Source organism: Tiliqua scincoides, chromosome 3 (assembly GCF_035046505.1).
Source record: "Tiliqua scincoides isolate rTilSci1 chromosome 3, rTilSci1.hap2, whole genome shotgun sequence".
In the NCBI taxonomy this organism is placed as follows: domain Eukaryota; kingdom Metazoa; phylum Chordata; class Lepidosauria; order Squamata; family Scincidae; genus Tiliqua; species Tiliqua scincoides.
The window spans coordinates 4873247-4881536 of record NC_089823.1 but is presented as its reverse complement, the minus strand read 5'-3'; the positions used below and the strand labels follow the sequence as shown (position 1 = coordinate 4881536).

Sequence of the window (8290 nt, the reverse complement as noted above, 5' to 3'; positions counted from 1 at the left end):
GCCATATTGGGCTTTTAAGGGGACCTGTGGCACCCCCACAGCATGGAATCATTCATGCTGTGGCTGCCTTTGCGGTGATGCTCCCCGCAAAACTTAGTGCTTTGCGCCCCTCTAGCTACGCCGCTGCTTCACAGTGGAGGTGGGGAAACCACTTTTTTGAATGCTCCCCCATGTAAACTACAGCCTGCGGGTCAAAATCTAGCACCTCAGGAAGAAGAATTCCAGCCCAGCTTGCTGCTCATTGAACTAGCAATGGTTGGCAGCCTTCAGTCTCGAAAGACTATGGTAGAAGCCTACAACACCTGGTATTCCCAGGCAGTCTCCCATCCAAGTACTAACCAGGCCTGACCCTGCTTAGCTTCCAAGATCAGATGAGATCGGGCATGTGCAGGGTAAATCTAGCATTTGGGGATGTGATACCCATCATTAACTCACCTGCTTGCTATGAGTGGCTACTCTGCCTATGGAAAACACATCCCTTCTAAGAATTCAGACAAGAACTGGGACAGGCTTGTGTTGTCCCCGTTCTCCCACTAAGGACAGCTGCTGTTCCGCTTCATTAGGACTCGATTCCGTATCCGGCCTGCTGTGTTCATTTGCTCTGCCATTACCTGCCTGCCACCAATTTGGCAGCCAGAGGTCTTTTGTTCTTCTGCCTGAGCACATCCCGGGCAAAAGAGAACAAGGCAATGTGAGGCTAGCAACAGTGCCAATTATACTGCCAATTATACTGCAGCAACTGCAGACGAGGAAATCACAGGCCGTGCACTGCCCAGGCACCCACACTGGAGAAGAGGCGTCTGCTCTTCACTCCAATATTTAAATAATTTTCGAGATTCTGGGGAAGAACCTGAGCCTTGAAGGAGGACAACAGTGAACAGTCACAGTCACCAAAGGTTTGACAGAGAAGGGCGAAGAAATCAGGGATGTGCGGTGTGGGTGCGGCAGGTGAGGCAGAACCCCCCCTCCCCCGGCATCCTCTGAAAATTGCTGCAGCTGTGGAATGCATGTGCGATCACTGGGTTAGGTTGTGGCAATTTTCGGAGGATGCCGGGAGAGGGGGGGTTCTGCCTCACCTGCCGCCCCCATTCGACATGTCCCTGGAAGAAAGATAGCAGGACCAAGATCTGCCATCATAACTTTGAGTTGCTGCTGCCTCATAGAGCTTGGATTGCACCCCACAGAAAGGTCGCAGGACTATCAGCCGCCACTCCAACAGAAGGAGGAAAATTCTGCTTTTAATGTCATTTCCTAACTTTTGGGGCTCTTTTAATACCCCAGACCATTTTTTTTCTTTTAAGTTTGCAAGTCCTTTAGGGATAGAACTACAGGTCATAAGTGGGGGTGGGGGGTGGGATTGAATCAGCTCAATCATATCTAATCCCCCCCTTCACTGATGCAGCCACACCACCTACATACACACTGCAGCCAGCGGGGGGGCAGTCCTAGAATCTCCTCCAGCAGGGGCGTGCAGTGGGCGGGAAGGCAAGTTGGGCAGATTCTCCCCACCGGAGTCCTTTGAAAAATGCTTCTGCCATGTGGGTGCTTGTGCATCTCACATGGTGGTGATGCTTTTTGAAGGACTCCAGTGGGGAGGCTCTGCCTCACTTGCCTCCCCACTCACCGCATGTCCCTGTCCTCCAGGTAAGGCAACATATGGGAGGACAGGATGGGGGTAGAGAAAAGCAAGTATTTTAAATAAATAAAGTGTCCTCAAAGGCAAAACTAGGGACAACATCAGGACCGTGGTTTACCAGGAGCAAAGATCAGAGAAGAGAGATTGAGGGAGTGCGCAGGAAGCTCAGCAAAGCTTCTCCTGACCTCTGCTGGTGTCCTCCCACACTCTGTCTCTCTCCCTTCCTAGTATACAAGCATCTCATGATGGCTTTGTTTTCCCCACATACCAGACCAGTGAAACCAATCAGGATTCTTCTGTCTGTTCACAACAGGGGGTGAGGGTTAAGGGCAGTGTTCCTCTGCAAAGAGTTTCACACATGCATGCATGTTGTGCGCACTCATAGCATGGGCAACCTACAGATTCAAGAGATCAAGGACACCCGCTATTCCAATGAGGTAAGTGCTCTCATCCCATATGCGCAATGCCGCTTGGATGCAGCCCAGGGGCTCTGGTGTGCTATATAGGGAAAGCATCCCAGCTCTCCATGTGCTCAGAAAATGAAGCGTTCGGGATTAAGCGAAGCTCTGCAAAGCCCTTCCATCATTCCCCAAGCATCTCTGCCTTGCCTGACTTCAAAGAGAATGAGGCCTTAAATAGTCATTACTTCACATATTGCCATCCCAGGAGTCTGGCAGGAGAGGCAGCCTGATTGATGGTGCCCCCCGTTGACCTTTCAGGTCACCCCCGGTCCTTGTTCCCCTTCAGCAGCTGATAGTCCCAGGTCAAGGGTCAAGAATGCAAACAGAACGTCGGTTCCCGTCCAACAATAGACCTGAGTCCAGCGGAGGCTGGCTGGAGGGTGATTTATTTGGCTGCTTTAATGCCCAGCACCTTGATCAAAGCCCAGCTCTTTGTGAGCCAAGCACAAGTTGATTGGGACTAATTCTTGGGCTTTGTCCACTTCGTCACCACCTCGCCTATTCTTCTGGCCCACTTTTGCTGTGGATGCTCAAAATGTATTTCATGTCTTCAAAGCAGGTCGGGGTGAGGAACTGGTAAATGAGGCACTTCACATGGGAAATGGCCCATTTTTCAACCAAATCCTTGTCCCTGGCAACATGTCCCTTCCATTAAAACAATATATGGACATGAATAGGTTGTGACTGACTGCCAATCGCTGGCCGGATCACTGAGAACAGCAATGTCCAAGCGGTGGCATAGCTAGAGGGGGTGCAAAGCACTAAGGTTTGCAGGGAGCCTCATCGCAGGCCCTTCCCCCTCCCCTTTGGAGCCATTCTGGGTGCTGGGAGCAAAACGGAGGCATACGCCTGGCTGCGTAGGGGAGGGGGAGGGGCTGCTTGCAAACTATGGTGAGGCTCCCTGCAAAACTTAGTGCTTTGCACCCCCTCTAGCTACACCACTGGTTGCGGCACTGGCTGCTATCTGGGCTGCTCTGCAACAGTGTGGTACAGAAGATGCATCTGACTCTGGGACCTCACTTCCCATTGTTGAACAGCAGCAGCAGCTGTCGCAGTTTGGAAGAAACCCCATCCTTTAGACTCATTTTTGCCGGAGATGCCCTCCGTTTCTTTTTGAGGGTTAACTCCTCATGTGGGGTGGCCACCCACCTCTCCAATTCGGTCCAGCGTCCTCGGCGGCTGCTGATCACATTCCCAGAACAATTCCAGCCAGTAGCATAGCTAGAGGGGGTGCAAAGCACTAAGTTTTGAAGGGACCCTAATTAGCTTCTGTTTTGCTTAGTGCTTTATACCACTGCCCTGGGCCTCTCCCTGCATCACAGCCCCAGTCTGGCTGCAGATCCTGTCTGGGGAACTCCTGCATTCAGTTTGGCTGTGTGACAGCACAATTATGATAACAGAACTTAGATTTTCTTTGGGGGGGGGGGGGAGAAGATATGAAGTGTTTGCAGCCCAGGATAAGGGGAGCAGACAAAAGAGATAAGTGGAGTAGATCGTGAGCAATCCCAGATTTCTGGGAGCAAAACGTCAGCTCCGCCCATTTGGCCAGCCAGCCTTCACTGACTAACTCTTCTCAAACACTCCACTGGCCAGGGGATTAATTTCCTCTCTTTTGGCAGAGGACACAATGTTCCACTGTGCACATATGTGCTCATGAGCTGGAGCATGTGAACGGTTTTCTTTTGGGTGGTTCCAGTGGTGGGGCGGGAGGATTCTCTGAAGAGCTGTTAAAAGTGCAGAAATAATGGAATGATCCAGTCTGTTGGGTTGTAAAAAAAACCCACGTATTCAACAGAACCACCACCCAGACTTTTTATCCAGGAAGACAGAACCAGGCCTGGATTTCAAGAAAGGTGAAGCAGGATGAGAGTAACTGAACCTTCAATGCTGTGCTACAGAGACTCAGTAAGAGCATTTCAAGCAGGAGGTTTACAGCCCAATCCTATCCACACTTTCCTGGGAGCAAGCCCCATTGACTGTAATGGGACTTACTTCTGAGTAGACATGCATAGGATTGGGCTGTTAGCTATTCAGACTTTAAACTGTTGTAGCGAGAAATCAGATGGTTGGAGAAAGGTGGAAAAATCAACCATGGTATATTACGATGGTTAAAAAATCACAGTCAAATGCCATTCCTCCTTCAAATTTGGGTAACATCTACTTCTCTAGCCACAGTCAGCCCAAACCAAAGCTGGGCAAAAAGGGGTGGGGGGCATGTGGTAGTGGTTTCTACATTCTGCTGAGCCCTTTGAGTGCTGGTTCACACCAGTGGTGTCATAGGTGCATACATGCCCATGCACTCAGTTCTCTGGGCAAAATGCAGCCTTCATTGCAAGGATGGAGACCTCCTCTTACTGCTCCTGAGTCAGTATTTAAAAGGTTGTGAACAGAAGGTACTGCCATGTGTGCGCACAAGCTACAGCCTGAGTGCGGACCCTGGGAGTAGGTGAGAGGAAAGGTGGTGTGAGGCAAAGTGATTTGTGTATATGATGTCCTACCCACCACCCACTCCCGAAGCAGGGCTGCTCTGTATCACAGCAGCTCAACATAGCCAGTTGCAGAGTTTTGCCCTTCCAGAGGGTCACCTCCATTTGCAATCAAGAGTCCTGTCCATTTGCCTTCTCCCAGTTTACTTGTCTTCACCCCCCTGAATCACTAGTCGTACAAATGGTTGGCAACCTTCAGTCTCGAAAGACTATGGTATAAGCCTACAGCACTTGGTATTCCCAGGCGGTCTCCCATCCAAGTACTAACCAGGCCTGACCCTGCTTAGCTTCCGAGATCAGACAAGATTGGGCATGTGCAACTCTGATCATTTTAAGTTCCACATAGGACTGTGCTTTACATCCCTCCAGAGGTCGCAGCCTTCAGGTCCCAGTTCCAGGGAAGCCCCAGTGAAGGTAACATTAAGGGGGGACCGGTTTCTCACCCCTGCTTATTCTCCATGGCTCAGGTTACAAAGGACAAGCTGTGCTTCACTGATCTGCGGATTACCTGAGCCTGGTCCCACGGGCTTCCTTCACATACAAAGCCGACTTAAACTGATCTCCTGAAAGGGTTTGTTTATCTCATGCCATTGTCAAAGGGACCTGGCTAATCTCCGGGAAGCGTCACATGATACAAAGTGCTTTATTTCTTTTTAATCCACAGTGGAAAAGATTGATGCACAGGGTTGAATGGAGTACCTTTTGTCATGGGTTGGTACATGAAGATGGAGGCTTCAGCACTTCCCTGCATCTGCCTCTTTTCCAGAAGGGTCATCGAGGACAGTAGGAGGAATTACACACTCATTTAGGGCGCAATCCTAACCCACTTTCCAGCACTGACATAAGGGCAATGCAGCTCTGACGTAAGGGAACACACATTCCCTTACTTTGAGGAGGCCTCCATGAGTGACACCCAACTGCAGGATGCACCACACGTCTCATTGGGACAGCTATGCCAAAGCTGGAAAGTTGGTTAGGATTTGGGCTTTAGTGACATAAGAACCTAAGAAGACCCCTGCTGGATCTAGTCCCTCTTCCTTTATCTCATAGTGGCCTACCAGATGCTTCCACCAGAGCACACAAGACAACAAGAGACCTCCGTCCTCCCTTGTGCCTGACATTCTGAGGTAGCCCTCTTCTAAAACCCAGAGGTTGCACAAATCCATCACAGCTTGTAACCTGTGGTGGACTTTTTCTTATACCAATCACACGCAGGGTAAAGAAATATTGTATTTTGCCTGTTCTAACTCTCCCAACACTTCATTTCACTGGATGTCCCCTGGTTCTGGTGTTAACGAAGCATGTGCATTGCATGAAGACTTTTCCAGGATCAACTCATATCCCCTATAGTTCAGGCAGAGAAAATGTCCAGTCTGAAAGAGTTACTACCAGTCAGTTTAGAGTCATACTGGGCTAGATTCCCCAAGAGTCTTCAGTTTCAAGCTTTTGAGGCGGTACAGAGAAGCTTGAAAACAGTGTGTCAATGCCTGGTGAGCATTTCAGTCTCCCACACATCTCCTTGTACCTCTTCCATGGCTAGCAGATATGCACATTTCTCCATTTTTTTTTCCTAGGTGTGGTGCCTAGGGGAGCCTCCAGGTGCTGATGGGGGGGGGCTAACTTTTTCTCCCACCCATGGTGTAGCTAAAGCATCTGCTACCCAGAGGCAAAGAAGATTTTGTAGCGCCCCCCCCCCCAATGGCAAAATCAAATTTAGGGTTATATGCCAATAAAGGATTCAATTCATTCATTCAAATTTAGGGTGCAACCCAAAGCACCAGCTCAGCCGGAGCAAGTTCCTTGCGCCAGCCAATGAGTGTCACAAAAGTGCTGCAAAGCACATTTGCACCACTCTCAGGGGAGATAGGCCAGCGCACAGGTATGCACTAGCTTCCCCGCGCTGACATGGGCTCCAGGGCTGGGTGAGTTTGCGCCAGCCAAGCTCGGCCAATGCAGAGGTCTGGGGGTATGTGGGAAGGGTGGGGAGAATGCAGGAGGGAGGAATTTTGGGGCATTCAGTGGGTGGGCTGGCAGGGAGCAGGAGGCAGGGCCAGGATTCAGCCCTTATGCCAGATCCTAGCCCCATTCCCGGGCAGCTTCAGGCTGCTCAGATTTCCACCACCAATTTAGGTGGCATAGATTCAAGTAGCCCCATTGGGGCTGCTGCAGTGTTACTCGAGATAAGGGGAATTTTTTCTCCTTGCCCCAGACTGGCCTGCAGTCAGCCCCAAGTTTGCACTGGATACAGCGCAAGCCTGCCGGCCTACCTGTTCCAGTGCAAGTTAGGATCGGGCTGTTAATTTATTAAGTAAATAAACAAAAAATTTTCTGGTTAATTGGCCATACCTTTTGATAGAATACAGTTATTCCAGTGGGGTTTGTTTCACTGCATGCAGTGTTAAATTACTTATCCAATGATATATAACATGATGGTATTATTTGTACATACCAAGGTTTTCACTATTTTGGCCACTAGCATCAAGCTCAACTTGTTGCCCCCCTAAAGCTTGTTGCCCTGTGCAACTGCTACCCCCTGCACCCCCTTAGCTACACTACTGCTCCAACCCCAATTCCCCACTGCTCAAACATTGCTCTGACTACAAAGGGGGAAACAGATGTGGTGGTGACGACACTTAGATAGCTTTAAAGGAGTCTTAGATAAATATGTGGAAGAGAACACAACTATCCATGGCAATCAGCCCTGATGATGGCGATGCGAAACTTCCATGGTCAGAGGCACTATAACTTCAAATTCCACTTCCAGGGCGTGGGGCACAGCAAGGGAGCCCTCCTGCCTTTGTGCCCTGTTTACAGGTTTCCCAGAGGCATCTCACTGGGCATTGTGTGAAAGAAAATCCTGGGCTCTGAAAGAGTCTTGGAAGGATCCAGCCAGGCTTTTATCAAGCTCTTTTGCTTAATGACCGCATAGTGATGTTCTCATGTTAACACTCCAGAAGTTGAGACATAACCTGGGATGGATGATTTGCTTGGAAAGGAGGCAGGGAGAACATCATCTCTCAGTGGGGGCAGCAGGGAGGAGAGCGGGGCCCTTAGGGAGGAGAGCAAATGCCTTTTGTCTATGGCCAGCAGTGGACCGTTTAACATGCATCTCTTGGTTTAGGGACCTCTGATGATGGCCAAATCCAATCAGGAGTCCAGTCCCTGCTGCCCCACAGCTGCAACTCCTCAAAACAGTCCCTGTGGGGGGGAGGAGGGGGGTATGTCAATGCTGGTGACTGCAGTCTTGCTCCATCCCCGCCCTCTTTTATGTAATGGGTGTCATTTTTCATTTGATTGCAGCTGAAACAACTTAAAATGTCAGATGGGGACAATTGCTTCTATTGAGGCTCAGGGAGCAGCTGTGTGCAGCAGCACTAACTAGCCTGGGAAAAAATCTGACGCAGTTTCGTGGCTAATTAGGTGCAGCATTACTGGGGAGTTACGACAGACCGTGTGGTTTAATGGTTAGAGCGGTTAGACTAGAAAGATGGCATCACGGGTTCCAATTGCTAGGTCCTGGGTGACCCTGGGCCATTCACAACCTCTCAGCCTAACTTCCCTCACAGGGTTGTTGTGAGCATAAAAGGAAGGGAGAAGAATCATGTACACTGGCCAGAGCTCCTTGGAGGAATAGCAATATAATTAATAATAAAGTTCGGGCCTTGTGCAGATGGTTAACGGAGACTGTAAGTCAATGGGCAGAGTTC

The 8290-nt window shown here is 49.9% G+C and overlaps 1 pseudogene; it reads right to left on the bottom strand.

Moving 5' to 3' along the window:
- Positions 1-290: 290 nt before the first annotated feature.
- Positions 291-409, bottom strand: LOC136646193 (5S ribosomal RNA; annotated as a pseudogene).
- Between the last annotated feature and the right edge of the window lie 7881 nt (positions 410-8290).